The 26,287-nt window shown below is 45.0% G+C and overlaps 1 protein-coding gene across 1 annotated transcript in view; it reads right to left on the bottom strand.

Moving 5' to 3' along the window:
- Positions 1 to 26,287, bottom strand: part of ALK (ALK receptor tyrosine kinase) — a 730,858-nt gene that overhangs the window by 124,835 nt on the left and 579,736 nt on the right. The gene's annotated exons all lie outside the window — the stretch shown is intronic.

The raw sequence follows: 26,287 nt of genomic DNA, 5'->3' as shown, positions 1-26,287 counted from the left end.
TTTAAAAGTATGTAGAGTTGTGTCATATGTGTAAATTGCTTAAATCAACTGAGGTTATATTGCAAGCTTTTTCTAAGGTTTAAAAATTTCCCAGAAGAATACTTTTTAATGGCTACAATACTACGTGATATGTACCATAATTTATTTCAACATTATTCAATGATCAGATTGTTAGACTGTTTATAATAACACTTTGAAGAATATCTTTGAGCATGAATTTTTACCCGCCTTTCAGATTATTTTCATAGGATAGATTCCCAGAAGTGGAATTACTGAATCAAAGGGTATAAACATTTTAAAGGCCCTTGATACATATTGCCAAATTGCTTTCTAGAAGTTAATCCAATTTATACTCTCACCAGCTGTGTTCATACATGCATGCCCCTCTTACTACATCCTGGCCAGCTCTGAACATTATCGTGATTTTTAACTAAAAGTATTTCCCTGCTGTTTTATTTGTATTTCTTTGCTAGTGAGGGTGAATATTTTTTTCCATATGTTAGTAGCTTTATCTTACTCTGATTTTTAGGGAATTGCCCACTTCCTTTTGCCAATTTACCTTTTCGGTTCTCCATGTTTTCCTACTGAATTGTATGAGATTATTAACAAGGATGTGAAACTATTTATCACATGCCAACTAGTTGTTTGGCATTTCCCCCCAGTATTGTATATGTATTTTCATTCTGTTTATAATGCATCTTGACATCCAGGAGTTTTAAAATTTGTATGTAGTCCAAACCTACATATTTTCCTTGGTGTTTTCTTCTTCTTTTGTGCCTTAGAGTGTCTGTTCCGTGTGGGGTCAGTAAGTAAGGTGTGGGGTCAGGAAGTAAGGTGCGGGCTGCCCTTTGTAGTCTTTGAGTTGCTCTCTCATCGCAAGGTCGCCCTCTCATTTGTGATAAAGAACCCGCCTGCTACTACAGGAGACATAGAAGATCCCTGGGTCAGGAAGATCCCCTGGAGAAAGGCATGACAACCCACTCCAGTATTCTTGCCTGGAGAACCCTATGGACAGAGGAGCCTGGCAGGCTTCAGTCCATAAGGTTGCACAGAGTTGGACATGACTGAAGCGACTTAGCACCCAACTAGTTGTTTGGATGCCTGTCTTCTTCACCAAACTGTAAGTGACTTGAAGGGAGGGATCAAGTCTTACCTCCATGCATCTACAACAGTGCCTGGTATAGAGGTCTCCTCACCCCAATATTTGGGACTTGAACTGTGGTATGTATTAACTATGGATGCGATCATCACGCCTGCGTTATATTGACAGTTGAGAATACAAAGGTTCAGGGTGGTTACATGGCTTGCTGAGAGATTGGTGGAAACCCACATTTTCACATCTTGATCTCTATCTTTTGCACCCTGTCTGTCTACGGGGTCCCCCTACCAGGCGATGGGTGGTATGGAGGATGTGCTCAGGAGTGGTGATAATGGGTACAAAAGGGCAGGGAGTCAGTACCCTGTCCTTTACTCACAAACCTGAATGGAGGAGGGGTCCAGTCATGGGAAGGGGTGCTGCTTTCATTCTCTGGATGCCCTAGTGTTTTCTCTGGGTGCCCTGGCATTTATCCCCAGGACCTCTCTGCTGCACAGCCACAGTCCAGAGAAGCCGTCTCCTCCAGCCCTGCTTCTACCAACTCTTCATCTCCTTTCCCCAGCTGGATACTTACAGGCTCCCTGGCATAGCCTCCTCCATACCACAGGGAACTTTATGCTTGTGAGAGATTCAATTAGATGGACGCCTGGTACTCTGATCTCTACTGCCAGCCCAAACTCAAAACTAATGAGGCGCAACAAAAAACAACCGCTCTGCCTTCTCAAGTTCTTTTTTAATGGGGCCCATAAATTTCAAGGAGGAAAGTACCCTTGGTGAACGGTTTTAATCAAGGGCCCGAGTTTCTGAAACAACATCCTTTCTGTGGCTGTGAAATGATAATTCTGGCTTGTGGAATAGGGTAAACTGAGGCCCTGGATGGTCGCAGCCTGCCTCAGTGCAGCAAGGAAGGGACAGAGCCTGGAAAAGAAGATCCAACACCCACTTCTTGAGGTCTTCCAGCCACAGGTTCCGGTGATTCATGGAAACCACTGAAACACCAAATGCCCTAATCACAGAAAGATTAGGGAGAGCTAAGATCAAGTCACTTCGGGGAGACTGATGCTGGGTTTTTTTTTTGTTGTTGTTGTTGTTAGTAAGGGTCTTCTCTATGGAAATCTATTTATTACCTTTGAGGAGGCAGTTCTTTCCAGAAAAACGATCTAAGTCACTGGGCTTCCCAGGTGGCACTAGTGGTGGAACGACCTGCCCATGCAGGAGACACAAGAGGTGTGGGTTTGATCCCTGGGTCAGGAAGATGCCCTTGGAGGAGGGCATGGAAAACCACTCCAGTATTCTTGCCTGGAGAATCCCACGGACAGAGGAGCCTGGCAGGCTACAGTCCATGGAGTCTCAAAGAGTCGGACACAACTGAAGCAGCTTAGCACACATACAAGGGAGTAGTGAGCCACCATCATTCCTTACCTCTGTACAGCACTGTAATAGCTTAGAATGTGCTTTCCAAATCCGTCTCTGTTTGAACCTCATAAAAAACTGGCAGAACAGTTATTCTTATTCCCATTTGATTAATCAGAAGAATGAGGATTCAAGGGATTAAATAACGGAGAAAGAAACACTTTCTAAACAGCAAGGCAGTACAAAATCCAACCAGTTATTTGCTAGGTGCTTTGCCTTAGGTCTCACAGGTAGTAAACCACAGGGAAGGCCCAGAACTTGGTCAGGTGACCTCAGATGGGGTTCTTCTCCCATCACTTATGTTAGATCACCTTCTGAACCAGCACCCTGACTGCCCAGGGAATCACTTGGGAAGTTAGAAATACTGTTGATATTCGGGCCCCACATGGACCAATGAAACCAGTATTTCTGGAGGACAGACTCTTGGTACCAGGGTATGAAAAGCTCCTGGGGGACTTCTCTAGTAGCCCAGTGGTTGAGAATCTGCCTGCCAATGCAGGGGACGTAGGTTCAATCCCTGGTCCAGGAAGATCCCACAAGCCACGGAGCAACTAAGCCCGTGCACTGAAACTACCTGCATTCTAGAGCCCATGCCCCACAACAAGAGAAACCACCACAAAGGGAAGACTGTGCCCTGCAATGAAGAATAGCCCCTGCTGCCACAACTAGAGAAAGCCTGTGTGCCGCAATGGAGACCCCGCACAGCCAAGAAGAAGATAAGCAGATAAAAGCTTCTGGAATGATTCTCATGAGCGCAGGGTTGAGGGCCACCTCCTTGGAGGGCTGGAGCTTTTGGCCCTGAGCACCTATGTGTCATAGGTGGGTCTTTACTTCCATGGTTCTCCACTGCCCCCTGGTACAGTGAGGGGGTGGTCTCAGACCTAACCTCCAAGACCCCTTCTGTCTGCAACATACTGATTCTGGGGTTCTGAGCAGTGGTTGTTGGTAACTATCTGTTTAAAGGGTTGCTCGGATAGAGTTCGTGCTGTCTTTATTAATGCTGACCACTTAATGGCTTCCTTGGAGCCTGCTGCCAAGTCACTCACCCAGCGAGCTTCCCCTGTTGTCTCCTGCCGTTGTCTTGGTCATCTGTCACTTCCATCTTGGAATATCTCTCCTGAAATAGCACACCACACTTACCTGCCTGTTTGTCTCCTCTCTGGGTGAGGCAGAAGCCAGTGCAGACTTGCACCTGAGATGCGTGTAGCCCTGCTCAGGTTACGTGAACCGCCGTTTGACACTGAGTGATTCATTGGGTTTGCTCACTGGGAATGATTCCTTCTCCCTAATTGCTCATTCAAAACAGAAACCCACACCTACGCCCCTCCTTCAATCGTGTCTCAGAGACTTCATGCTACAAAATCTACACAACTCTCCTAACTCAAATTTCTTTTTTAAACGAATGTCAAATTTTAGGGCACTTAATTAATTTTTAATTATGGTGATTTATGTGACATTAAAAAAGGCACAGTTGTATCAGCTTTTGGGCTGTCTCCCACCTGCTTGCTCTTGCCTAACTGATGACACTTGTTAAAGGGGGAAAATCTGAGTGCTGCATCAGTGGAGGGGGGGTTGCAGATCTTGCTCTTAAATGAAAGAGAAGCAGAGACTATGGTGGGAGCAGGCCAGCTTCTAAAGTGTGGGGAGGTCAGGAGTGGGGCTGGAATCTAAGCCAGGCTCCCAGTGGAAACTTACCGTTTCCCAGGATGAGAAGAATCAGGTGTTCAAGGGTAAACAAGCCCAGAGACATGAAAATGGATGGTGACATGATGAGGATGTAGTCAAACAATGTGCACAGGCTAACAGCCGCCGCCACCACGCTGATGTTAATGGAGGTGTTGGAAGGCCTGGGAACTGTGTAAATTAAGCCTGGCAGAGACCAGTCCTGTTGAGGACTTTGGCCTCATAAATCATAGTGTGGACAAGCTCATTAAAGAACTGGCATCTTCGGTTCCTACTCAAAATGTAAATTGGTGTGGAAAGGGCCTGGCTTCAGAGGCCAAGAGGGCGGGATGAGGAAATGCTGTGCTAGGAGTCAGGAGAGCTGGTTCGAGGACTTGTCTTACCACTAGTAAGACTCATGGGAGCATGAGCCAGTCCCTCTTCTGGGCCTCAGTTTCCTTGTTTGTAGACTGTCCACAGCCAATCACTCACATTTACCACGGGCTAGTTGTGTTTGCAGACTCTCTGCATCAAAGTCACACTGAGCTTGGTAATTATGCTACTTCCAGGCACTGCTGCAGACCTACAGAGTTAGAAGATCTCAGAGTGGGGCTCTGGATCCAGCATGTTCCACAAGCTCCCTTGGTGACAACTGCTGCTGCTGCTGCTAAGTCGCTTCAGTCATGTCTGACTCTGTGCGACCCCAGAGACAGCAGCCCACCAGGCTCCCCTGTCCCTGGGATTCTCCAGGCAAGAATACTGGAGTGGGTTGCCATTTCCTTCTCCAATGCATGAAAGTGAAAAGTGAAAGTGAAGTCACTCAGTCATGTCCGACTCCTAGTGACCTCATGAACTGCAGCCTACCAGGCTCCTCTGTCCATGGGATTTTCCCGGCAAGAGTACTGGAGTAAAAAAAAAAAAAAAAAAAAAGTAAACTGATCTTTAGTTCCTTCTCTTCTTGGAAGAATTCCAAGCCTTCTAGCACCACCCCTTTCTCTTGGTGACAATTCCATCCTTGATCCAGGGCTTTCATTTCTGTTATGACTCCAGCAGACCCAAGGCACCACTATATTCAGTTTGTGTTGATGAGACCCGTAAGGTGCAGAGAGACTAGGTTCCAAGTGCAAGGAGGTTCCACTCTCGTCTTCTACTAGCTGATGGTGTAAACTCAGACATATCTTCACAGGCTTCTCTCTTCCATAAATCAGGGAGGCTGTCTAATAAACAGCATTTTTGTGAGGGTCAAATGATATTGGGTACATAAAACAATATGTGGGTTTCTTAGGAGCTAAAGAGCATCCCAAAGAGTTTGGGAGAATTGGCCATAGAGGTTGGGTGGAAAGTTATCAGTGAAGGGGTTCACCAGGCCAAATTTTGGAGGCAGACAGTATCTCTGGAGATCCCTTATGCCTGATGTGTTAGTTGCTCAGTCGTGTCTGACTCTTTGCAACTCCATGGACTGTAGCCTTCCAGGCTCTTCCATCCATGGGATTTTCCAGGCAAGAATACTTGACTGGGTTGCCATTTCCTTCTCCAGGGGATCTTCCTGGCCCAGGGATTGAACCCAGGTCTCCTGCACTGCAGGCAGACTCTTTACCATCTAAGCCACCAGGGAAGCCCCCAAGTCCCAAGAGAAGATGAAACCCTTTCAGCAAAGCAAAGGTGCAAACAAACCCAATAGTAATTTGTGACATAAATAATAGCTATGAAGAGTAATTGCAAGGAAGAATTTCTAAGATTATCTGTCTCTAGTGTCACCCCTACCACCAGAGTTAGCTTTCTGAGCCCAGCTCCCTTTAGGTCCTAATCCTAAACCTTCACTGGTTTCCATGGCCTTTGGTTCAAACTGAGCCTTTGCACACCCAGCTCAGCCCACTTTCCCAGCATCATTGTGTGTTTTGCATCTTTAGCTGAAGACCATGACTTGCAGTATCTTGAACATGCAGCCATGGCTACAGCCTTTGTGTAACCCAATTTGGTGGGCTAGATTCATCTTCTCCATCTGAGCAATTCCTCCTAACTCAGATGTCACTTTCCCCGATTGCTTGTTCTTCTCCCTTGAAGAAAGATGTATGCCTCCCTCTGGGGTTCTCTGGTAATCACTATACACCTTTAATGGTGGACTCATCTCCCCCATTGGCGATTATGTTTGCATTGCTAACTTCTCCCACTAAATTCTTAATTCTTTGAGGCAGGGCGTCTATCTTATTTTATCTCCCGGAGAGTGCCTGGCACATAGTAAGTGCTAATAAATGTATGCTGAAGAAGTGCAAAATAGATCACCAAGTTTAAGTAGAAAGATGAGATGAGGTAGAATTTCCTGGCATTCTGGAAATTACTAGTTCCTTTAGGTTGCACTGTAGCAATTCCATACACACATCTTCCCCTCTCAGCCAAAATCCCATGCAAGCTTTGTATTAGTGAACAATGTTCAGAGATTCTACTAAGACCCTGGGGTTAGGGTAGTGAACAGAAGGTGACATTGGTGACCTGATTTGATGGGTAGGCCATGGGAACCCTCTCTGGGGAAGAGATATTCAAGCTGATACTGAAGGAGAAGAGAAGTCAGCCAGCTGTGTGGAAAGCTGTAGAGGGGCAGGGAATGCGTTGCCAGGAGTGGGAAATGGAGCTAATGACCTGATGATACTAATGAAGCGGAGCAAAGGCCAGTGTGGCTCAAAAGGATCACAAGGGCCAGGAGGGTCATGAAGAGTGGATGGGAAGGGAGGCAGAGGCCCAATCAGGCAGGATCTTGCAGGCTGTGGGAAGGGGTGTGAATTTTGCTTAAGGAGTTTAGACAAGAGACTGAAAATAATTTGATTTCTAAAAAGGTTGTTCTGAGCAATTGTGGGGCTTCCCTAGTGGACCACAGCCTCATCTGACTCAGTGAAACTATGAGCCATGCCGTGTACGGCCACCCAAGACGGATGGGTCATGATGGAAAGTTCTGACAAAATGTGGTCCACTGGAGAAGGGAATGGCAAACCACTTTAGTATTCTTGCCTTGAGAACCCCATGAACAGTATGAAAAGGCAAAAAGATATGACACTGAAAGATGAACTCCCCAGGTCGGGAGGTGCCCAATACGCTACTGGAGATCAGTGGAGAAATAACTCCAGAAAGAATGAAGAGATGGAGCCAAAGCAAAAACAACACCCAGCTGCAGATGTGACTGGTGATGGAAGCAAGGTCCAATGCTATAAATAGCAATATTGCATAGGAACCTGGAATGTTAGGTCCATGAATCAAGGCAAATTGGAAGTGATCAAACAGGAGATGGCAAGAGTGAACGTCGACATTTTAGGAATCAGCGAACTAAAATGGACTGGAATGGGTGAATTTAACTCAGATGACCACTATATCTACTACTGTGGGCAAGAATCCCTTAGAAGAAATGAGTAGCCGTCATAGTCAGCAAAAGAGTCTGAAATGCAGTACTTGGATGCAGTTTCAAAAATGACGGGATGATCTCTGTTCATTTCCAAGGCAAACAATCAATATCATGGTAATTCAAGTCTGTGCCCTGACAGTAACGCTGAAGAAGCTGAAGTTGAACAGTTCTATGAAGAGCTACAAGACCTCCTAGAATTAACACCCAAAAAAGATGTCTTTTTCATGATAGGGGACTGGAATGCAAAAGTAGGGAGTCAAGAAACACCTGGAGTAACAGGCAAGTTTGGCCTTGGAGTACAGAATGGAGCAGGGCAAAGGCTAATAGTGTTCTGCCAAGAGAACACACTGGTCATAGCAAACACCCTCTTCCAACAACGTAAGAGAAGACATCACCAGATGGTCAACACCGAAATTAGATCGCATATATTCTTTGCAGCCAAAGATGGAGAAGCTCTTTACAATCAGCAAAAACAAGACTGGGAGCTGACTGTGGCTCAGATGAATTCCTTACTGCCAAATTCAGACTTAAATTGAAGAAAGTAGGGAAAACCACTAGACCATTCAAGTATGACCTAAATCAAACCCCTAACGATTATACAGTGGAAGTGAAAAACAGATTTAAGGGACTAGATTTGATAGACAGAGTGCCTGATGAACTATGGACAGAGGTTCATGACATTGTACAGGAGACAGGGATCAAGACCATCCCCAAGAAAAAGAAATGCAAAAAAGCAAAATGGCTGTCTGAGGAGGCCTTACAAATAGCTGTGAAAAGAAGAGAAGCAAAAAGCAAAGGAGAAAAGGAAAGACATACCCATTTGAATGCAGAGTTCCAAAGAATAGCAAGGAGAGATAAGAAAGCCTTCCTCAGTGATCAGTGCAAAGAAATAGAGGAAAACAATAGAATGGGAGAGACTAGAGATCTGTTCAAGAAGATTAGAGATACCAAGGGAACACTTCATGCAAAGATGGGCTCAATAATGGACAGAAATTGTATGGACCTAACAGAAGCAGAAGATATTAAGAAGAGGTGGCAAGAATACACAGAAGAACTGTACAAAAAAGATCTTCACGACCCAGATAATCATGATGGTGTGATCACTCACCTAGAGCCAGACGTCCTGGAATGTGAAGTCAAATGGGCCTTAGGAAGCATCACTATGAACAAAGCTAGTGGAGGTGATGGAATTCCACTTGAGCTGTTTCAAATCTTAAAATATGATGCTGTGAAAGTGCTGCACTCAATATGCCAGCAAATTTGGAAAACTCAGCAGTGGCCACAGGACTGGAAAAGGTCAGTTTTCGTTCCAATCCCAAAAAAAGGCAATGCCAAAGAATGCTCAAACTACCGCACAATTGCATTCATCTCACACGCTAGCAAAGTAATGCTCAAAATTCTCCAAGCCAGGATTCAGCAATACGTGAACTATGAACTTCTAGATGTTCAAGCTGGTTTTATAAAAGGCAGAGGAACCAGAGATCAAATTGCCAACATCCGCTGGATCATGGAAAAAGCAAGAAATTTCCAGAAAAACATCTATTTCTGCTTTATTGACTATTCCAAAACCTTTGGCTGTGTGGATCACAATAAACTGTGGAAAATTTTTCAAGAGATGGGAATACCAGACCACCTGACCTGCCTCTTGAGACACCTATATGCAGGTCAGGAAGCAACAGTTAGAACTGGACATGGAGCAATAGACTGGTTCTAAATAGGAAAAGGAGTACATCAAGGCTGTATATTTCACAGTGCTAACTTAACTTATATGCAGAGTACATCATGAGAAATGCTGGGCTGGAAGAAACAGAAGCTGGAATCAAGATTGCTGGGAGAAATATCAATAACCTCAGATAAACAGATGACACCACCCTTATGGCAGAAAGTGAAGAGGAACTAAAGAGCTTCTTGATGAAAGTGAAAGAGGAGAGTGAAAAAGTTGGCTTAAAGCTCAACATTCAGAAAACTAAGATCATGGCATCTGGTCCCATCACTTCATGGGAAATAGATGGAGAAACAGTGGAAATAGTGGCAGACTTTATTTTTTGGGGCGCCAAAATCACTGCAGATGGTGATTGCAGCCAGGAAATTAAAAGATGCTTACTCCTTGGAAGGGAAGTTATGACCAACCTAGATAGCATATTAAAAAGCAGAGACACTACTTTGCCAAGAGAGGTCCATCTAGTCAAGGCTATGGTTTTTCCAGTGGTCATGTATGGATGTGAGAGTTGGACTATAAAGAAAGCTGAGCACCGAAGAATTGGTGCTTTTGAACTGTGGTGTTGGAGAAGACTCTTGAGAGTCCCTTGGACTGCAAGGAGATCCAACCAGTCCATCCTAAAGAGATCAGTCCTGAGTGTTCGTTCATTGGAAGGACTGATGCTGAACCTGAAACTCCAGTACTTTGGCCACCTGATGTGAAGAGCTGACTCATTGGAAAAGACCCTGATGCTGGGAAAGATTGAAGGCAAGAGAAGAAGGGGACGACAGAGGATGAGATGGTTGGATGGTATCACCAACTCAATGGACATGAGTTTGAGTAAACTCTGGGAGTTGTTGATGGACAGGGAGGCCTGGCATGCTGCAGTCCATGGGGTCACAAAGAGTTGGACATGACTGAGCGACTGAACTGAACTGAACTAGTGGTTCAGTTGGTAAGAATCTGCAGTGCAGGAGATCCAGGTTCAATCCCCAGGTTGGGAAGATGAATTTAGGGAGAATGGATCACAGAGGGCAATAGAAGTGGGAAACTGAGTTCATAGATCATTGCAGCTGCCTAAGCAAGTGATGGAGGCACCTTGCCTGAGCCTGGTGGTGGTGGAGCTGGAGAGAAGTGAGTGATGGATTTTGTGTCTCAGGTGACACTGACAGAACAGGCTGGTGGCCTGGAGGTGAGGCTGAGGAAGAGGATGGTGCTCGGGTGAAACCATGGCTGCCTGACAGGACAGAACCACTAAGAGTTTGTTTCAAAATCCAAGTTCCTCAAAGCCAGTCTTCGTATAACCTTATGAAGAACCACAAGGATGCCTGTGGGCCATCAGTGGGATGCAGTATGTCTCATTTTTTGCAGTTGAGCTCTCCAAAGAAATTAAAAATTTTCTTATCTCTTTGTGGCCTCAATAGCCCTTGATTTCATTGCATAGTCCTCTTCCCAAGGTTTCTCTAGGCCACATTTATCTTCATTGCTTTGCTGAAAAGACACAGCAGTAATTTTATTTTTAATGTTATAAATGACCTCTGTGCACATTTACCATTAATCTCCCTGAAGAGTGATGACATTTAACCAGTCTGCACCATAGCTCCCTATAAACTATGTCATTTTCTCCTCTTGCTTGTTCAGTAAACAATGAACAATCCCGGTTGCACCTTGGAGAATTAATACTAATCATTAACAAATCACAGCTACAACTGAGCCCCCTGGAGGGACTATGCAGATTATGCGGTGGAGAAGGCTGCATGGAATGGAGAGCGAAGGCAAGCTGGGATCATTGAGACTGGAGGAGCAGAGACAGGAGTGCTGATTATGGGGAGTGGCCCTGTGAAGCACCTCCACGGAAGGAAGTCGGGTAGATTTGGCTTCCTGAAGACAGATGGGAGGTCATCTTGCCTCCATTCCACCTATGGAAGCCATGGTGTAAAGGATGACTGCTTGAAGAGATAAGGTAGTCTTGAGTGCTGATGCAGAAATCAATCACAGTGAGAATGCCAACCACCCAATCACAGTGAGAATGCCAACCACCCAATCACAGTGAGAATGCCAACCACCCAATCACAGTGAGAATGCCAACCACCCAATCACAGTGAGAATGCCAACCACCCAATCACAGTGAGAATGCCAACCACCCAATCACAGTGAGAATGACAACCACCCAATCACAGTGAGAATGACAACCACCCTCACTGTTTACTGGGCACTTAGCATTTTCTAGGGACTATATTACAGGCTTTATATGCAGTGATTTATTTAGACCTTATAGCAACTCTATGATAGCTATTAGCTCCATTTCACTGAGAAGGAAACTGGGACCCACAGTCACAGTGACAGAGGTTAAGTCTACCTGACTCTGAATGAAGCCCACACTCTTAATCAATATGCTAGACCCACCAGGTGGAAAAGGCCTTGTTAGAAGCTCAGGAATAAACAAGAGGGAGGCTGGTGAACTGCAAATCAGTGGAGTGTCTGACAGAAAATGAGCAGCAGTCTGGGGTGGGGGGAGAGAGAGACCCTGGTCTTGGGAATGTGGAAGGATGGAGAGTGAGGCTGGCTGGGGCTCTGGACTGGATTCTAGCCCCTCAAATGTTGGTAAAATGTTTTTAGGGGTGTGATGCACCAGGTAGGGGCTAAGGCAAGGTCCAGACAAAGGGGAACAAGACTGGACTTGAATATCAGAATTCCTAGTTTATCCTCTGGGCTGGGCAAAAATCCCATCTCTATCAGAGACTGTTGGGATCAAAGGAGATAGCTTTGCTAGCAAATGATTCAAGTTTTATGTTTATTATTACCTGACATTCATATAGCCTCTCACCAAAGTCTCAAGAGGCCCACTCCTCTTCTCTTTTGTCTTTATGAAATGTTACCTTCTCAGTGAGAAGCTAGCCTGGTGATCTTATGCAAACTTTCTCCCCAGACACCACCCTAGACACTTCCTGTCTCCCTTCCTTGCTGTAGTGTTTCTCCTACGACTGGGCAATATATGCTTTCCCTATTAGTTTTGCTTATAGTCTTTCCCCTCCACTAGCATTACAGGGATGGAGAGCTTAGTCTGTTAAAAGAACAGGTACATATGCTCTTTAAAAAAGATTAACTAATTTATTTTAATTGGTGGCTAATTACTTTACAATACTGTGCTGGTTTTTGCCATACATCGACATGAATCAATTGGGGTGGGGAGGGAGGTGGGAGAGGCGTTCAGGATTGGGGGGTACATGTACACATATGCTCTTTAATAAGTAATTTTGGGCAATGGTTTCAGAAGCAGGATTTATGTTTTATTTATGATTTAAAACTGGTAGTTCTGAGAAAAGGCATTTCACTGAGGAGAACTTCATGTAGTCCCAACTCCCACGGCTACATGTGTACATAGCTGGGATTTGTCCACATAAAAACCAAATCACGTAAGAGGCTTACTGCAGTGACTGAGGCCTTCTCTGTCTAAAGACCTTGCTCAGTGCTGCCAACCCAATTCAGGATGATGGCTGCATACTCACAAGTACAATGAAGCACTAAGTGGGGAAGCGGGGGCGTTGATGAAGCTGCAACAGGCATGGGCTGCTGGGACCTTGCCACACATGGAGGGAGGAAAGAAGTGTTGGCCAATAAGTAAGGAATGAGAGGCTGAGAGCCTGTCAGAAAGTATTTTCTATCCCAGGCTCAAAACTAAGAGGGAGGCTGGGACCAGGCCCCAGGCTATGAGTGTTCAGTGGATGGGCTCGTTCTAGTCAGAGTCAAGATGAAGTAGAGCTTTCCGGGAGGAAATCTGAAGAGCTTCTGGGTTACTCGGTTTGATAGGCAAAGAAATCTGGAAAGCGGGGAGAGTCTTCTATGAAAAGATCAGTGTCACTTGCTTCAGCTAGGAGTCAAGAATCTACATTTTTGGGTTTTTAATTCTTTTCTAAGACTCTTACATTGGGGTCTGACCTTCTCAGAACCACAAAATTGAGAGAAATCTAGTGAAATAGGAAAGGTGGATGACAGGGAAGAAGGTTAAAAAAATAATATGAAGAAATGATATTCAATGGGTACCTACTATGCACCAGCCATTTTGTGTGTGTGTGTGTGTTTATTATCATTCATTTGATTCTCTGAATGGACATAACTGAAATATATAAGAAGATAAGTGACTTAGAATGGTTACTATAAAAAATGGAAGATAGCAAGTGTTGATAGGATGTAGAGAAGAAATTGGAAAGCTGTGCACTGTTGGTAGGAATGTAAAGTGTGTAGTCATATGGAAAACAGTATGGTGGTTCCTCAAAAGATTAAACATAGAATTACCATGTGATTCAGATATTCACATCTGGGCATACATCCAAAATAACTGAAAGCACGGTTTGGAAGATGTACTTACATATACATGTTTATGGCAGTGTTATTCACAATAGCCAAAAGATGAAAGCAGCCCAAATGTTTATCAACAAATGAATGGATAAATCAAATGTGGTATGTACAAGCAATAGAATATTATTCAACCTGAAAAAGGAAGGCAATTCTGACGCATGCTACAACAGGGATGAACCCTAAGGACATTACACTAAGTGAAACAAGTCAGTCACAAAAAGACAAATACTGTATGATTCCACTTATATGAGGTACCTAGAGTAGCCAGATTCATAGAAATTCAAATTCCACAAATAGTAGAATACTGGTTTCCAGGGGATGGTGAGAGGGGGAGAATGGGGAATTATTGCTTCATGGGTACAGAGTTTCAATTTTGCAGTAGGAAAAAGTTCTGATAATTGGTTGCACAACCTGAATATTTTTAACACTACTGCACTGTACACTTAAAAAGGGTTTCATGTTATATGTTATTTTACCACAATTAAAAAAAAAGCAGAAGATGATTATGCTGGCCTTCCCAGGTATGATTATCAGCCTATTGATTATGCCAGCCTTGAAGATAAGCCCTAATTGAGATGGCAGGATGGCAGGGCAAGAAGACATCAGTATGGCCTCATGAGAGGCTCTCTGAGGCGTTTAGGTTTTTCTTCTTTCCTCTTTTTTTTTAGTCCCCTTCCGTTTGGCTTCCAGTGGAATATGCTGGTGTGTGAGGCAGTGGATACAGCAAGAATACACTGGCCTGGCAGGGAGAAGGTCTCAGGCCTGCCTGTTGCTGCCATGTACTAGCCAAGTGATGCTGGACAAGGTCTGTGCCCTCGTGGTCTCAGAGTCTACTAATCTTTGAAGTGATGGGGCTGAACCAGGTGAGCTGTAGGGGGTTCCCTCCCCACTATCGTGGATCAAGGTCTTAGCCATCAACAGAGACTAGCAGAGAAGAGTTCGATATGCAGGAGGAGGGTGCAAGCTGGGGGGAGTAGAGGCCCTGGTAATAGTGACATATGTGAATGACAACTTGGAAAGCCTGTGGGGAGACTCCCAGGTCAGCTGGAGTCCTTTCAACCTGCACGCTTGCGGTTAAATGTGGAGCATGTCACGTGGAGGGCTGCTGCAGGCCCAGCAGGTTCCCAGGCACACAGGGCTCCATTTCCACTTTTATGAGTTTTTCCTGAACACCTAGGGGGTTTTCTGCCAGGTACTGTAAGTTTGAGAGTGAAGTTGTTACCTAACAGAGCTTACAATTTTGTTTCAAGAAAATAGGTGAGAAAAGAAATGAGATTTGAAGGAAGAGATCTGTGAGGACACCTATAGGACTGTTCATGCACACAGGTCTCAGGCAGACCTGCCAAGTCGCAGGGGCACAGACACAAGTGTCCTCTCTCATCTCAGGGAGGGTCCAGAGAAACATTTCTGCTAGTGAACTCCTCAGAGTACAAGGACAACCCATTTTAGATGGACCTGATGGAAAGTCCATTTAAATTGTCTGACTGTCCTCAATCTCCACTGGTTTCTGTAATTTGCCAAGCGTGTGGTCTGGAGACAGATGGACCAAATTTGTAGTTTTGGAGACAGATGGACCAAATTTGTGGTTTTGAACACAAATGGACCAAATTTGAATTCTGACTTCACCACGTGGTCTTGTACAAAGTACTCTATTGTCCTGAGCTTCGGCGTTCATCTTGCAGGGCTATTTCAAGGTTTAGAAATATTATAAGTAAACGTCAGTGCCTGGTACATAGTAGGTGTTCAAATAAATAGTAGATGATGCAGGAAACAGTCTACCCTCTTAAGGCCATCCTGTATGTTGGGACAAGTGAAAGTGAAAGTGTTAGTTGCTCAGTCATGTCCAATTCTTTGTGACCCCATGGACTGTAGCCCGCCAGGTTCCTCTGTCCATGGAATTCTCCAGGCAAGAATACTGGAGTGGGTTGCCATTTCCTTCCCCAGGAGATCTTCCTGACCCAGGGATCAAACCCAGGTCTCCCACATTGCAGGCAGATTCTATACCGTCTAAAGCCAGTAAGTACAAGGGAAGCCTCATGTTGGGGCAAATATGTGGACAAATAGTTACCATCATGATTGTCATCATCTGATAAGAGATAAAATAGATAAAATATGTGTACTGTGACAGTTTTAGAACTAGTCTGTAAATTCTTTAAGAATCCTCTTGAGAGGGTTCTTGGGAGGTGGGGATGTCGGTTTTCTCTTCTTGAACCCGGGCAGGTTTGTGACTGGTTGGACTAACTGTGTATGGTAGAAGCCACCATGTGATTTTTGAGGCTAGATTACTTGCTCATGGATACATCTGGCCTTGGAGCTTCCACATAAGAAAATGGACTCCTCCAAGACTACCAGGCTGGAGAGGTCACGTGTGGGCACTCAGGGGACAGTCCTAGCAGAGCCCAGCCTCCCTGCCATCTTGGCCAACACAGCAGACATGCAGCAAAGCTGTCCTGGACCCTGCACATCAGTCCACCTGCCAGCTGAATACCACTGCGGAGCTCTATCAGTGCCGTCCCAAGCCACGCTAAGTCGCATCCAACTCTTTGTGACCTTATGGACTGTAGCCTGCCAGTCTCCTCTGTCCATGGGATTCTCCAGGCAGGAATACTGGAGTGGGTTGCCGTGCCCTCTTCCAGGGGATCTTTCTTATCCAAGATCGAGCCCACATTTCCTGTGGCTCCTGAATTGTAGGCAGATTCTTAACCTCTGAGCCAGCGGGGAAGCCCCTATCAATGCTCTGTGGTACCAAAAATATTACCTAGCTGAGCCCTGCATGAATTCTTGTCCCACAAAACTGTGAGGTATAATAGTTGTTGTGTTAAGCAGCTGTACCCTGGAGTATTTGCTACCAGGAATAACTGAACATATGAATGACAGACACACAGAGGAGAAGAGTCTGATTATGGGGTAAAGGGAGGCTTTAGAAAGACGTGACACTTGAATTGTCCTCAGAGAATGGGTGGGGATTCATCAAAAAAGGAGAAAGGACAAGGGAACCCCAGGAAGAGGACAGAATGTTCAGAGAACAGCAGGTTGTTCTGGGTGACCCCAAGTATGAACTGGGGGGTTGAGACAAGCTGGAAAAAAAAGCCAGAAGCAATTCATGAAAAATCAGGGTTCAGACCTTATATGCATTATCTTGTTCAGACCATATAGCAACTATATGAAGTGTTCGTTATCTACACTTTACTGAAAGCAAACCGCAATCCAAACATTTGGATAGTGCATCTCAAGGTCACAGAGGATTGGCAGAGCCAGAATGTTAACAGGTCTGACTGACTCTGAAGCCCAGGCCCTTAATCAATATGGTACACCCGCTAGGGTGGAAAAGACCATTTTAGAAGTCTCGGAAATAAACAAGAGGGGGTGCAAGACCAGAGATGGCAAAGAATATCTAAAACACTTTCAGAAGGGACAGGATCAGACTAGAGCAGGAGACAGGACTAGGACTAGACAGGGTGTGGAGAAAGGCGTGGGGGGGTCGGGGGGTGCAGAGACGGCAGTGACCAGAGGGCCATCACAGGGGTCTGGGAGACCCAGGGAAAGACAGGGCTGTGGGGGTGGAGAGGAGGGCACTGGTGAGAACTCTTTCAGAGGTAGAGTTGTCAGGATAGGATGATGGAAAGACGGAGGAAGAGGTACAAGATGCCACTGAGGCTTAAGCATTCGGGCACTTCAGTTCAGTTCAGTCCAGTTGCTCAGTCATGTCCGACTCTTTACGACCCTATGGACTGCAGCACGCCAGGCCTCCGTGTCCATCACTATCTCCCAGAGTTTGCTCAAACTCAGGTCCATTGAGTCAGTGGTGCCATCCAACTATCTAATTCTCTGTTGCCCACTTCTCCTCTTGCTCTCAATCATCCCCAGTATCAGGGTCTTTTCCACTGAGTCAATTCTTCACATCAGGTGGCCCAAGTATTGGAGCTTCAGCTTCAACATCAGTCCTTCCAGTGAATATTCAGGACTGATTTCCTTTAGGATGCACTGGTTGGATCTCCTCATTGTCCAAGGGACTCTCAAGAGTCTTCTCCAACATCACAGTTCAAAAGCATCGATTCTTCAGTGCTCAGCTTTCTTTATAGTCCAACCCCCACATCCATACATGACCACTGGAGAAACCACAGCTTTGACTAGATGGACCTTTGTTGGCAAAGTGGACCTTTATCTGCAAAGGCAGATGAGAGGAGCAGGCTTTGCTGGCTGGGACAGCACCGAGGGGCAGTGAGCTGGATGACCTGCACTCCTTCTTCTTGCAGGGCCTCCAAGGCCTCCCAGGGTGGTTGCTGTGGGATCGGGGCCCTGGGCAGGGTTACCTCAGGGAGCTTGGGGAATGCAGAAGGATGGCAAATGTGGCTCAGCAGAGGACGCGCAGGAGGTGAGCGAGCATTCTGGGAAGGCAGGGCTCTAAAGGGGCCAGCGCAGTGGTCCTGCGGGTGGACACACACCTTGGCTGTCTCTCCTCTGGCGAGAGAGCCTTGGTGACCCAGCTGGCACTGGTTCCTGCTAACTCGGCTTCCCCACCACAAGCTCTTCCCAGCTGCCCCCCACCCCCAGCTCCCTGTCATGACAGGTGGTCCAGATGGCTGCACAGGCCCTCCCGACCCCGCAGTCACCACAGTGGTTTATGTGTTGTGGGTTCTTAGTGAAGCTAAGACTGGTTAGAAGATGTAGGGGTGCCTTTTCCCCTCTCCTCCTCTGCTCCAAGGGTCTACTTCTTCTTCCTCACCACCTGCACTGCGTGCCAGCAGTTGGTGTAGCCCACCCAGCCCTAGCGTGACTCAGTCATGGTATCTGGGAAGAGGTGGGCAATCACATCATGGCTTTGGCCCTGCTCCCACTGGCTAGAGATGTGATGGAGAAGACACAAGGGTTTCTCCTTGTGGGTCCCAACCTTCTCAGCTGCTGCCACCCTCTCCTGCCTTCAAGCACAGTGAGTGGAGGGAGCGAAGGCTCTGGAGGTAGCAGATCACATTCAAGCCCAACTCAGCCACTAACTCTCCGAGTGACCTTGAGTGGGCCAACCTCTCTGAGCCTCAGCTTCCTCCTGTTCTTTAAAATGAGAAAAAAATGTCCATTTTTTTCTTTTCTTTTTCCCAGGGTAATTGATTAAGCAGCACTTAGCAGAGCAGTCAGAGAGAGGCTGGCCCAAAACATTTCCCTCTCCAGTCCTCCCACCTGGGAATCCATCTTCCCAATGAGGAGAACGGGCAAGGAGCTCTGTTCTGAGCTTGGACTGGCGGTCACTGGTCTGCCTTGTCAGCCGAGCACTTTTGGGTAGACAAGAGCCCCTCTTCCCTTGCTTGGCACACCTGCCTCTTGATGGATGATTTGAGGCCCTGGCTTCAGAGGGGGCTGCTCTGTGCTGGCTTTCTCTCATGGCTCTCAGCTGAAATGCTTGGCACCACCAAGGGGAGAGGGCAGGTGCCAGGTGGGAGGAGGATGCTGGCTCAGATCACAGGTCTGCACAACTCTGTGGTCTGATCCTGGAATGTGGAACAGCATCTTTGCCTATTGCAGGCTCCAGGCTGAGGACCAACACCATTAGTGTTGATGACTGGGACTCATCCAAGTTGTCAGTAGGACAGGTTCTGCTGGCTTGAGATGTCTTATGTCTAAAGTAGATTCAAGCAAAGAGAAGACTCTTCAGGATCATGCCTGAGAACCGACATCTTTAGGCTGAGCAGACTACTTCCTGCAACGGTCATGTCAAACTTCTGAGGCCTCCCACCAACTGAAGGTAGAAGCGGGGAGGGGATGGGCATAGTAGGTGTGGTGAGGTGGGACTTGTTCAGCACGTTTAAATTCTGCCAAGGCTCTGGTGCTGGAGACCTCTGTGTGAATCACTTTGAGTTTGATGTATGGCAAAACCAATACAATATTGTAAAGTAATTAGCCTCCAACTAAAATAAATAAATTTATATTTTAAAAAGGAAATGAAGGTAAAGACCACTAGCCAGAACTTCTTATAAAGTGCACTTTACTGGAAGCAAAGTTACTGTCTTCAGGGAGAATAAAGAAGCTCAAGTCCTTGAAGATAACAGAAGAAAGTTCTACTGCTTCTATGTTGTTCAAAAAAGGATTTAAAGTGACTTGCAATTATTTTCAAAAAAGCACATAAATGAATAAGTCAGGGTGATCTAAGGGTAATATTTTAGTACAAATGTGCCATAAGATTTCTACATGATAACTAAAATTAGGCTGAAGTATGTTTCCGTGTTTCCTAGTGGCCAAAGCAAAGAGGGAAACAGGATCAATTATAAGAGTTCTTAGGAGAATGCTTTTTCTGACATTGAGCTCTAACAGGAGTTGTTTCCCAGTCCTCTTAAGTGCTGCAATTAACATCCTCACCTGCATCTGTAAAGCCAATACAACAGCATGTTCATTTAGCCATTTTTATAGTGCTATCTCTGAAGCACCTAAGTCAACCGAGGGTTAGACTAGAAAGTTCAAAATTAGCAAAGATTTTAAAATAATATTTGTAACTAGCCAGGATGTAGTGAGTTAGGAACTTTTATGTACCACTGGTGAGCATATGAGCTGATAGAACTTTTCTAGAAATGTTTGGAAATTGGTTATAGGAATCTCAACAATTTTGTTCAGACTCTAAAACCCCATAGTTCCCCTTCTAGGGAACATCCTTGAGGAAATTGAGAGTTATACAGATATTTAGACCCAAAGACATTCACAGTGGATTATAATATTATAAAAGGAAAAACACAGAAGCAAGAGATCCAATGACAGGGAGTGGTAATAAAAGTTGAAACACCTGTATCACACAAAGAGATGTTTCTAAACACTTTTACTAACATGGGAACATTTTCATGACAAATTAACTAAACAAAAAGACAAACTCCATCTGTATCTAAGAATGCTGGTCCAGCATGGCAAAACCCATTTATACACGCAAAGAGAAAAACTAGAAGGAATACATCAAATTGCTAGCCACAGGTGCCTCTGAGCTGGAGGATTTTGAATGGTCTGAGTTTTCTTTTTCCTTCCTTTCTGAATTTATGTGATCTATAATATGCATATGTCGTCTGTAATCAGAAAAAAGGAAGTAAAGTTACCTTAAAAGAAGCATGAATCGATCCTCCCCTCTTCCGGACCAAGGCTTACATTCTAAGGAGACTGTTCATCCTGCATTTTTATTTGAACACTTTCATCGCCATTATCTTACTAGTTTCTCACAATCACTCCAGGAGGCAGGCAGGGTAGGGATTCCATGTGTTTTTAGAGAGGAAAACATGATACTCAGCAAGGTACCATTTGAATGGAGTGTCTGTTTTATTTTCAGGAATCCACATCTCATCCACACCTCTGACTTTCACCCAAAAATCTGCTGGTACAGTGAGCCCTGCAGGAGGTAGGGATGGGGAGATGGGCGTTACCCACAGCTGGATCACCAAGCTGTTGGCACGTCTCGGGCACGCAGTAGCATGCACGTCTCAGGGCTACTGCGTGCCCAAGATGTCCATGGTGCTCCGGCAAGGCTTCCACATCACCATTTAGACCCACACTTCTGTCAGAGGCACAAATTGCTACTTTGCACTGCAGTGAATCTCACATCTGATTTCCTTTGACAGCTAAATTAACAAATCAACTAAACTCCGATACATTTTATGTGCTGTCTTCTGCCAGATTGAATGTGTTCCAGGCACAACACAGTGCAGAGGAGTTTGGATTTACTAGCTCAGGGGTAAACTGTAAACTATTCTCCACGTCCATTTCACTCACTGAGCTAGGAAGCAATTCCTATGTCCATCTGTCAGCTTCTGAACTGGGAGGAGATGAATGAGTCAGAGGCAGCTGACCTGGCCAGGCAGTCCCTAAGAGCTGGTCATTCACTCTGCAACATGCTTTCCTTGCAATCAGTGGGATAATTTCACTTCTAATTTCTGCCCTGATGGTCAGACTTGTCTACACCTGCTCCACTGACTTCCCTTGGCTCTCTTGAAGAGCAGTGACTTAGAATAATAAAGACCTTCATCTGCACAGCATTCTTCATTTTTTGAAGCTCAATAACATAAATTATTTCATTTGGTCTTGTCTATAACTTTATGAGATGTTACTGTCCACCTCCATTTTAGAGATGAGGAAGCTAGTTCAAGGTCAGATAGGTTATAAGGGATAGAGAAGGACTAGAATCATGATCTCCTGATTGCCAATCCAGTACACCTTCTAGAACTTCCTAGAACCTTCTAGAATCTTCTAAGAGTGCAATCGCTTACTCTATTGGAACAGAGGAACCCTGACCATTCCTCTGAAGCTCTGATACCCTCCTTCTGCTGGAACCTGGTTTTCCAGATGGACTTCTATGTTGGTACAGGACACACTGACCAGGCAGTATGACATAGTAAGCTAGCCAGCTAGTGGGCCCTCCCTCTTTATATTTAAAAAAATTTTAAATAGCTGTAAAATACACATAAAATCACCATTTTAAGTGTACAGTTCAGTGGCATTATATACATTCACATTATTGTCTTACCATCACCACCATCTATCCATCTCCAGAACTCTTTTTGTCTTGCAAAACTGAAATTCTGTATCCATTAAAAACTAACTCCCCATTGCCCTCTCCTTAAGCCTCTGAAAACTACTCCTCTATTTTCTGTCTCTATGAATTTGACTAGTTTAAGTACTTCATTTAAGTGGAATCTCATTTAAGTGGAATCATGTAAGTGTCCTCACGGATGGACCCTACTTATTTCACATAGCATAATGTCCTCAGGGGCCATCCATGTGTCAGAATTTCATTCTTCTTTAAGGTATTCAGTCTCATTATTTAAATAATTCACTTTATGCACATACCACAATTTGTTTATCTACTGATGGACATGGGTGGCTTCTACATTTTTGGCTACTATGAATGATGCTACTATGAATAGTGGTATACAAATACTTATTCAAATCTTGACTCTTCTTTTTCTAAAAATAGAATAAGCATGTAGCCTACATTTGCTGAATCATCCTCATAATAATTTGCAGGATCTAAGACATCTCTCCCTCTTTTTTTCTGTCAACTTTATTGAGGAAGATTTTATGGATAATAAGTGACATTCATTTTGAAGTGTACGAATTGGTAAAGTATGATGACAGTGATATACACCTGTGATGACATCGCCATAATTAAAATACAGACTCTCTCCATCACCCCTGAGAAATTCCTCATGCTCCTTCTCAGTTCATCCTTTCCCTCTAGCCCTGGGTCCTGGTACTGTCCGGCATTTTGTCACTCTAGATTCGGTTGCATTTTAGATAAATGGAATCAAGTAGTACAGAGTCTTTCTCCTTCTTCATTCTTGATGATGCCACTCACTGAGCTCAGTGCCCAAACGCTGGGTGGGGGGGACTGCAATGGGGGAGCTTCTGTTTGGGCTTAGTGTTTCCACATGTGGAAAGACTCATGACAAGCTTACAAGAAGCCGTTGCAATTAGCGAGTGGCCAACACCAATTTCAATGATTGGTGTGGCCAGATCATTCCATTTCTTTTTTTTTTTTTTACTTTGCAAAAGTCATTATGCAAGTAATTTGAAATCTGTTTTACTCATACGTTAGGACTCCACAATCCTATTCTCCTTACCTCAAAATATTGAGTCCCCAGAGGGTCTGGGGAGAAGAGAAAGTGACCCTATGGCATAAGGTGTTTTATATATGATAGCTTACTTGATTCTCACAGCAACCCTGCAATGTATGTTTTGCTTTCTCCCTAATCCAGATGAGAAACAATTTTCAAGGATCTAATAACTTGCCAAGGACCACTCAATAGTTTAGCTTTAGTCACCTTGTGGGCTCTAAAACCTGGGCTCCTCCCCTTGCCTCCTGCCTCCTCATGGGTGGACAAGTCTCTGATGATGCAGACAGGGGATGGCAATGGATTCTCTGCCACAGACAATGCCAAGATCTTCGTTAGTAATTTCTGCTGCAGGCCAGTCTCAAGCTTTCCCTGACCTGCATCATGAGTCAGATCCACATCCCTGCAGGCACTGACTTCAGCAAAGCCCAGCCCTCCCAGGGTTGCTGCCTGCCAGTTTAGCACTGAACATTGTGTTTCTTCAGCCCAGGCTCTGCTGATAACACTCTGGTGAACCCAGGGCAGATTTCCTCCCATCAAAATAGCTGCAGAGCCCCCTCCACAGGCCATGTGGGATTGCAGAGATAAATGAGACACAGAATGGTCTTCGGCCCTGAGGTTCCAAAGTCAGATAAGACACTTTTTCTGGGGGATGGCGGGCTCAACAGAAAGTGTACCTACTTGCTTCTGATCTCATCCTGGTTATTAATTAACCTGGAGCTACCTGTCAGAGCAGATTTCCATGCTTAGCAATGAGAGGTGGGAGCAGTTCCATTAGCACTTGGAAGAAATACCAAACAGGACTAGTAGAGATAATCATTTGGTTTGGATGGCAAGGGGTGGGGTGGGGAGGGAGTGACAGGCCTGATGCTCTGAGCTGCTGAGGTCTGCCTGCAGCCAAGGTCTTGGAGCATTTCTTAGAGGGAAGAGAGGTGATTTAGGTCCAGATTCTGGGCCCCTAAGCAAAATGATTTGAGAAAATTATTAATTTTTATAATATTAAAATAAATTTTATATTAAAATAGTATAATTAAAATAATTATACTATAAAATATAAAATAAAAATAAAATAATATAAAATATAGTATATAGTATAAAATATAAAATAAAATAGTATAATTAAAATAAAATAATTAATTATAAAAGAACTGGATTATGGTACCATCCACTCCTAAGATGCTGGGGCTACTTTGGCACCAAGGGGGAAGGAAGGGGCAGTAATGGGGTTGGGGGGGGAGACTTTAACTCCAATCACCTTTCAGCCTCCAGCCCTGGGAATAATGACTGCTTGGGAACTGGGCTGCCATGGAGCTAACTCTCCATGTCTACAGAACACCTTCCATGATCACAGATGAGCTCTGCACCTGAAACTGTGAATTACTCCAAGAAAGTGATTTTCAAATTTTAGCATCAAAATCACTCTTCTTAAAATCCCCCAAATCTTTCATTCAGTAGGTCTAGGGGAGAGCCCAATAACTTGTATTTCTAACTATACAAATTATGATGGTTCAGGTCCTCTAACCACATCTTGAGAACCTCTGCGGTAAGGGTTTGGGTACAAGGAACAGCTACAGGGCTTCTTTGCTGTGTCACCTTGGGGGCCTTCCCATTAACTTGATATCGGCTGACAAACTGGTCCCTAAGGACTGGGGAAATTTGAGAGTAAGGAAGTCTACTCTCTTCTCTCAGAGACAACACCGTCTGTGCCAGGTTGGGCATGGGTGGAAAGCATGAGTTACAGGATCCCGCCCCATCCCAGTGAGCCAGTCTCCTCATTTCTCCCAGGCTGACTTGGCATATCCACCCAGCCAGATGGTCCCCCAGGGTGGCCCATATGGGTCTGCTTAGGAGAATGAATGAAATGTGTCTGTAAAGAGCTGGCAGCTTTCCAGAGAGGGCATCTCAGCCCAATCACTGTCATAACTAACGCTTTTCGCTCATGTGGCGCACTGTGGATTCTCATGGGCCTTGGCTCCCTGGGGCTTTCCAACAACTTGGACAATCAGGTTGGAAGGAAACAAGGTGAGAAGGTGGCCATGTATCAGTGGGATCATTCTCTGGTTGAAAAGCTGAAGCTCAGAAGTACCAGTTCACAAAGCCAGTTGGTAACAGGACCAGAGATCTTCACACCCTGGTCCTTCATCTAACAGCAAGCACTATTGGATCATATGGTCAACGTCATGGTTTCTGAAGCACTTTGACCTGTATTATGAAATTTAATCTTTGTAATAATTCTGTAAGTCATTATAAAATCACTCTGAGGTTTGGTGTTTGTTCATATCCCATGGAAGGAATGAGGCAGTGAGTCCTGAACTGGCCTCTGAATTTGGCTGCCTGAGTTTGCTTCTTGGCTCCACCGTGTACTGGCTGCCTAATCTCACCCAGATTCAGTTTCTCATGCATATAATGGGGATAACAAGAGAAACTTTTCATCGGGTCATGGAGAAGGGCAAGTGAACCAGTGTCCATAAAGTTCTCAGCGATGTCTGACCTAGGATAAACCTGATGAACAGAGGTTGTATTACCATCACTCCCCTCCCTGAGGAAACGGGTCGCAGGGCTGTTATCTCCATAGGCTTAGAGAAGACAGTGGAGTCTTGCCTTCTTCTGTACGGCCTGATGGGCCCTAATTACTGGAAACCAGTGGTTTCCATGGCCCACAACACAGTCTTCCCCTTCACTCTTAACCCCACTCTGACTCATGTTTGACAACAGACTTCAGCCTGAGTTCTGGCCTCTGTTTGTGGCCTCATCCAGGGAAAGTAATTTCAAACTGCTTGCTTATGATCGCTGCCTCGTAGGATAAGATTCATGGGGCTGCTGGCATAACAGTCCATTATGAATCACAGTGGGGAAATCAGAGTGCATTATGTGGAGGCAATTGACATGGTGTTTACTAGGGTAAGGGGCAGTGACTGAAGAGAGAGTTTCATTTATACACAAAACAATTCCACATCCACAAAGCAGGGTTCTAGCACACCAGGGCTGTTTATAACCCTTCAATGCAATAATTGGTGGCAATCTGTTCCCTGGCTGGTGATCTCTCCTTTCATTACTTCTGGCTTCTGAGGAATACTTTGCAGGTAGCATCAAGG

This window comes from Budorcas taxicolor, chromosome 11, assembly GCF_023091745.1.
Source record: "Budorcas taxicolor isolate Tak-1 chromosome 11, Takin1.1, whole genome shotgun sequence".
NCBI classification, from domain to species: Eukaryota; Metazoa; Chordata; class Mammalia; order Artiodactyla; family Bovidae; genus Budorcas; species Budorcas taxicolor.
This window is presented reverse-complemented; position numbering and strand designations above follow the sequence as displayed.